General features: G+C 44.4%; 1 pseudogene; it reads left to right on the top strand.

Moving 5' to 3' along the window:
• The first annotated feature begins 1,649 nt into the window (after positions 1-1,649).
• LOC122435502 lies at positions 1,650-2,516 on the top strand (annotated as a pseudogene).
• The last annotated feature ends 4,835 nt before the right edge of the window (positions 2,517-7,351 follow it).

Genomic DNA, 7,351 nt, shown 5'->3' with positions numbered 1-7,351 from the left:
GTGAGGCTGTAGGTTGGGCTCCATAGTTTGCTGGGTTTTCTGGTCAGGATTACTAGGTGCTGAGGACTGGTACTACACTCAGCAGCTGGTGGGGCTATGAATTAGCTTCTCTTTCTTGGTAGGGCAACAGAATAGGCCCCAGGGCTTGTACAGCTTGTTTTTGGAGGCCTGAGTAAGGCAAGACTGTGTACTGAATTCCCTGGCCAGACAGGGCCATCAGTTTTGCTTTCTGTTCAAGTGCTGTTAGATGGGCTAGGCAGCTTCCCGTGTGCTTCAGGGCCATGGTCGGGTGGGCTGCACACTGTATTCAGCAATGAGTGGGGCTGTGAATTAGCTTCCCTTCCCAGGCATGGTGGGAGAATCAGCCTGAAGGCTGGAGCGGCGCTTTGTCTTTGTGGTCCTTATTGAAGCTGATCTGCACCCTCAGTTCCCTGGCTCAGCGGTGCCACCGGCTGTCTGCTGGGCTCTGCTCAAGTACTGCTGGACTGGGCAGCTCCCCAGGTGTTCTGCCCAGGCTTTCTGGGTGGGTGGGGCTGGGAGCTTCACCCAGCAGTGACTGGGGGCTAGAACTCAGCTCCTCGTCATGAGTGAGGACAGACCAGGCTTCAGGGCCCAAAGATTTTGTTTGAAGACCCACATTGGACTGACTTGGGCCACTGAGTTCCCAGGTCAGATGGCACCAATGACTTGACTCTGCAGATGAAGTACAGCGGCTGGCTGGGGCTACTGCTTGGGCTCTGCAGGTAGGAACTTGGTTTGCCAAGATCACAGTGCTGGCCTCTCCCCACATCTCTGACATGATGAGATTCTCAGTAATCAAGCCCTTTTGATTCCTCTGCAGTCTTCCTGGGGTAAGACCAGAGTGGGTCTCGCGAGAAAGACCTCAGGCACAACAATTCCCCAGCAGTTATTTTCCCTTTTTAAGTTCTAGCTCATAAACTTTTAAGGAGCTCAGATCTCCTCCAGCAGACACCAACAGAGATGCCTTGCTGATCACTGAGATCCTTTCCAGATTTAAAATTCCAAAATGCAGGTTTGTTTTACCAAAGAAGTGGACTGAAATCTACTTTGTTGAGCTAACTAGATTTTGAGAGAGCTGATAACATCAACCATCAGCATCCCAATATATAAATTCCAAGAAATTTGGGGATGTGAGATATTAATTTCAGGCCAAGTATTTTCCTTAAATCTTTCAAAAAATACAGAGTTGACTTGCCTCGGAAATCAGGGAAGTTGAAATTCTTTTTGCACTTTGATGGAGCTTCCAAATGTTTATAACTCTACCACTCTTCTATTTCAAAAGGTACAATAAAATGAGTTGAATGCTATCCCATATTTCTAAAATCTTTCCACTACAAAGTTTCACAGTAGTGTGGTTTCATCTGTTACTTTAAAAATGTTAAGGATTTGATTGGACTTCATTTCTTATACAGGCTATTAAATCAAATGTGCTAGGGTGTACTGGTTACCTGCAGTGTGTACAGATGTTTCTAGTTCCTGATTTTGATTTTGAAGGTGGCAGCTCCTAGTTATGATTTTAACTTTTATTTCTGATCCTGCAAAGTATGTTACATCACAGGAAAAGAAATGCAAATCAAAACCACAATGAGATATCACGCCAAAGTGGTGAGAATGGCCACCATCAAAAAATGTACAAAGAGTACTCTTGGTAAGAATGTCAATTGTCATAGACTGTGGAGAAAAACATGGAGGTTCCTGAAAAACTACAAATAAAGTGTTGCTAAGAATATAAACTATTAGTTAATTTACTGGAGGGTACAGCTGAATTGGAGATTGGAGGTGAAATAAAAAGTACTGGAAACCAACTTGCCTAGATCTGGTCCCTGTACCTCTCCTTAGCTCTCCTTCAGTTCAGTTGCTCAGTCATGTCCAACTCTTTGTGAACCCATGGACTATAGCATGCCAGGCTTCCATCACCAACTCATGTCCATTAAGTTGGTGATGCCATCCAGCCATCTCATCCTCTGTCATCCCCTTCTCCTCCCGCCTTCAATCTTTCCCAACATCAGGGGCAGGGTGTGGGATGGTAGGGGCTTACCTAAAACCGGTCTCTTGATGACAGTTCTGGGTGTGATCTTCCTGAAGGGCAACTGTGCCGCTGAGGAAGACATCTGGAGATTCTTGAATATGATGCGAGTATATGCTGGGAGAAAACACTTCATCTATGGAGAGCCCAGGAAGATCATCACCAAAGACTTAGTGATGATGAAGTACCTGGAGTACAACCAGGTTGCCAGCAATGATCCTCCATGTACGAGTTCCTGTGGGGCCCAAGAGCCCATGCTGAAACCAGCAAAATGAAAGTCTTGGAATTTTTGGCAAAAGTCAATGATACGGTCCCCAGGGCCTTCTCATCACAATATGAAGAAGCTTTGCAAGATGAGGATGAGAGAGCTCGAGCCACAGCCAGGCCTGGTATGACTGTCACTTCCAGGCACGTTCCATGGCCACATCCAGCAGCTTCTCCCACTTCTACTGAAAATCAAGACTTTTAAAAAATCATCCAGATAAGAACATTTGACATCAAAATAGGGACTTTTGTTGAAATGGGAAGCAATCTCACGGTAAAACTGCTGGGAGAATGGAATGAAAAAATAAAATGAAAAAAATTCCAAAACATGATCAACCTTGATTTTTCTCCATCTTTTTTGTCTTCTGTTTTGTAAAATTAAATAATTTATACCTTGATATGATTATTAAAAAATACAGGAAGTATTAAACCTTAAGAAGTTAGACCTCTTACTGTCTTGATTTATTTCTTGAGCATCTGCTCTTTGAAAGGCTCTATGCTAGTTCTGGTGAGGCTAAGATCAAGACCTAGCCTATGCCCATACAACTTTAGAAACGGGCACTGCATTACATAAGGAAGATGTTGAGATAGCCTTTATGAATGACAGGAAAGTAAAAAGACTATCCAGGAAGAAATCTCTACCTGGGGTAACGTCCTGATTTGTTAGGCTTTCCACAACAAAATCCCACAGAATGGGTGGCTGAAACAACTGAAATTCTCAGAGTTCTAGAGGCTGCAAGTCCAAGATGAGGGCTGGTTTACCCTGAGGCCTCTCCCCTTGGCAGCCATCCGGCTGCCCTCTTCACTTGGCATTCCTTTTGAGTGCATATACTCTGGTGCCTCCTTTTGTGTCCCAATCTCTTCTTGTGTCACACTGGGTTATGGACCACCCTAATGACTTCATTTTAACTCAACCATCTCTTTAAAGACCTTATCTCTAACTACAGTTGCATTCTGAAGTATTCTGAGTTATGCCTTCAATATGCATTTTTGGAGGGGACACAATTTGGCCCCTAACAGACAGAAATCTAAGGTGTCTCTGCTCTAATCTCAATGCAGGAGATACCAGTGCACAGACTGCTATTCTACACACATTGTCTCCAGGGAGTTTCTGAGATGTAAGGGTGAACTCCCTTCAGGTGTGCAGGGAAGGAGGAAATTCTTCCTTTAACCCCTTTTGAGTTCTTGTGGTTAGACTACTAATAAAGTTGACACAAGACAGGGTAACAGGAGAAAAAGAGACAAATAGCAATTCATGTGCACAGAAGTGTCACAGAAATGGGACCTAAGAAGTAGGCAAAGTCATATCCATTGAGTAGGTGATGCTGTCCAACAATTTCATGCTCTTTCATCCCCTCCTCTTCCTGCCAATCTTTCCCAGCATCGGGATCTTTTCCAAGGAGTCAGTTCTTCACATCAGGTCGCCAAATATTGGAGTTTCAGCTTCAGCATCATTCCTTCCAATGAATGTTCAGGACTGATATCCTTTAGAATTGACTGGTTAGATCTCCTTGCAGTCCAAGGGACTCTCACGCATCTTCCCCAGGAGGAACAAGATGGCAAGAGGAGCTGATGAACGTGGAATACATTTCTATCCACGGACACATCAGGAATACACCTTCAGACACAGAAGTGCATGCAGAATGACAGCTGAGAGTGGACAGGAGTACATGACCAACAGAAAAGAATATATAGACCCACACATAACTCAAGATCAAGCCCTGAGCCTTTAGAGTGGGTCACTGGCCCCAAGATCCTAGACTACCAGAGAACTAACCCTAGGGATATCAAATAGTGAGAACTCACACAAAGGAAACCAGTGTAATACAAGACCTGCCATCACCAAACCACATAGCACCTTGTGCAGAACACCTCATCTAAACAGCAAAGAAAACAAAAATACAAACCCCATCATCAGCAGACAGGATGACCACCTTACTCAGCCTTGCCCATCAGAGGAAAAAACTAACAAACAAAAACTCAGCACAAATCTCACCCTATAAGAAGCTTACACAAACCACTGGACAAACCTTAGAGGGCAGAAACAAAAAGGAAGAAAGAATTCAACCTTGAAGCCTGGGAAGAGGATACCTCAAACATGATAATTAAAATAATAATAATAATAATGAAAAAGACAGAGAAATACTACACAAATGAAAGAACAAACCAGAAACACAGAAGTCCAAATAAATGAAGAGGAAATAGGCAAACTACCTGACAAAGAATTCATTGCTAAAGGGAATGCAGTGATACAGATACTTTGGAAACTGTCTGGAAATTTCTTTTAAGTTATATAGTTTTATCAAATGATCTAGGAAATGAAAGTTATTTGCTGAAAAGAGCCAAAGGCTTAAGCCCATCCAAAAACATTCACCCAAATTTTAACAGCAGAATAAGTCATAGCTTCCAAGAACTGAAATCACCAAAGATGACCTTCAGTAGATGAGTGAGTAAACAAACTATGGTAAACTACATGGAATACTATTCTGTCCTGGAAGAAAACATTTCAAACCATAAAAAGATATAGAGAAAATCCAATGTATATGGATTAGCAGAAGGAGCCAGTATAAAAAGCCTACATAGGGAGAGGAGCCAAGATGGCAGAGGAATAGGACGGGGAGACCACTTTCTCTCCTACAAATTCATCAAAAGAATAACTGAACGCAGAGCAAACTTCACAAAACAACTTCTGATTGCTAGCTGAGGTCATCAGGCGCCCAGAAAAGCAACCTATTGTCTTTGAAAGGAGGTAGGACAAAATATAAAAGATAAAAAGAGAGAAAAGAGCCAAGGACGGAGATCCGTCCTGGGAAGGGAGTCTTAATAGAGGAAGTTTCCAGACACCGGGAAACCCTCGCACTGGCGGTCCTGGGGGAAGTGTTTGAATCTCAGAGGGCAACCTGACTGGGAGGAGAACAATAAATAAAACCCACAGATTACGTGCCTAAAATCAACTCCCAGCAGAAAAGTACCCCAGACAGCCGCATCCGCCACCACCAAGTGGGGGCAGAACGGAGAGGAGTGGGCGGCATTGCTTAGGGTAAGGTCCGGGCCTGAGTGCCCTGAGGACAATCGGAAGGAGCTTTTGTGAATTACCAACTTAAACTGTGGGATAGCAAAAAAGAAAGAGAAAATTAACCGGCCGGAACACACTGCCGCCGTTCGCAGAACAAAGGGACCGAGCAAGTCCAGAGAAGAGCTCACAGGCTATGGACCGGACCAGCCCCACCAGAGGCTGGAGGCAGCGGGGAGGGGAAAGGGGCAGGCTCGGCCCCAAGGACCGCATCCCCTATCGCACTGCAAACAGGCCTCCAGTTTCTAATCAAAGACCTCCTGAGATTCTGGATGGTCGACATCCGCCGGGAGGGTCACGGCGAGACACAGGGCGCAAGCACCCGACCGGCGCAGGCGGGGACTGGGGCTGGGGACGCGGAGGGCAGAAGGCGCAGGCACCCGACCAGCGCGGGAAGAAACTGAGGCTGGGATCGCGCAGGGGAGAAGGCGCGCCGCACCTGGGGAGAGTGCGCCTGTCAAGCTGCTGGCTACCTGAGCCGCTCTGACGGGGAAGGCACCAAAAGCAGGCGCAGGTTTTTGTTCCGCGCTTTTGTGGAGCACCCGAGGGCTGGAACCCTGCGCAGCGCGGGGGCGCTCCATATAGAGCAGCTGGGAGCCTGAGCAGCGTAGACGGGGAAAGCAGTGCCAGCCCCTCCCCACAGTGCCAGCCCCTCCCCGTAGAGCGACGGAACTAGTTACCTGAATAAGAGTCCACCTCCGCCCGCCTGTGTCAGGGCGGAAATTAGGCACTTCAGAGAGGGGCAAACAGAAGCCAAATAAACAAAGGGAACCGCTTCAGAAGGGACCGGTGCAACAGATCAAAATCCCTGTAGGTAACACCGACTACACCGGAAGGGGCCTGTAGATATCGAGAAGTGTAAGCCGGAACGAGGAGCTACCTGAAACTGAACGGAACCCACACTGATGGCAGCAGCTCCAGAGAATTTCCTAGATATACTTTTACTTTTTTTTTTTTTTAAGTAAGAAAAAAAATTTTTTTTTTCTTTTTTCTCTTTTATTGTCTTTTAAAATTCCCCATTACTCCCCCATTACTCCTTAACTTTCATTTTCATAGATTTGTATGATTTTTTTGATTAGAAAAATTTTTTTTCTTGTTTTTTTCTCTTCTTTTTTTTTCCTTTCTCTCTTCTAATTTCTATTTTTCTTTTTCTCTTATTTCCTTTTAAAGTCCTCTATTACTCCTCTACTACTCCTTAATTTTCATTTTCATTACACTATAACCTTACAAAAAAAATAAAAAAAGAGAAGAGAAGCCCTATTTTTAAACCGAACTTCATATATATTTCTAAAACTTTTTTGTGTGTTTTGGTTTTTGTTTTTAATATAGTATTTTTAAGAGTCTAACCTCTACTCTAGATTTTTAATCTTCGTTTTTCAGTATATGATATAAATTGTGGACATTTAAGAATCCAATATTCAGTTCCCATTTTTATTCAGAAGTGTGTTGATTATTCTCTCCCAATCTTGACTCTCTGTTGTCTACCTCAGAACACCTCTATTTCCTCCTTTCCCCTTCTCTTCCCAATCCAATTCTGTGAATCTTTGTGGGTGTCTGGGCTACGGAGAACACTCTGGGAACAGACAACTGTGTAGATCTGTCTCTCTCCTCTTGAGTCCCCCTTTTTCTCCTCCTGCTCATCTCTATCTCCCTCCTCCCTCTCCTCTTCTTCATATAACTCTGTGAACCTCTCTGGGTGTCCCTCACTGTGGAGAATCCTTTTACCATTAACCTAGAAGTTTTATGATCAGTGCTGTATGGATGGAGAAGTCTTAAGGCTACTGGAAGAATAAGACTGAAATCCAGAGGCAGGAGACTTAAGCCCAAAACCTGAGAACACCAGAAAACTCCTGACTACATGGAACTTTAAGTAATAAGAGACCGTCCAAAAGCCTCCATACCTACACTGAAACCAACCACCACCCAAGAGCCAATAAGTTTTAGAGCAAGACATACCATGCAAATTC

The sequence above is a fragment of the Cervus canadensis genome, chromosome X, assembly GCF_019320065.1.
Source record: "Cervus canadensis isolate Bull #8, Minnesota chromosome X, ASM1932006v1, whole genome shotgun sequence".
NCBI lineage: Eukaryota > Metazoa > Chordata > Mammalia > Artiodactyla > Cervidae > Cervus > Cervus canadensis.
The sequence above is the reverse complement of the archived record's forward strand: the minus strand, read 5'-3'. Positions and strand labels throughout refer to the sequence as shown.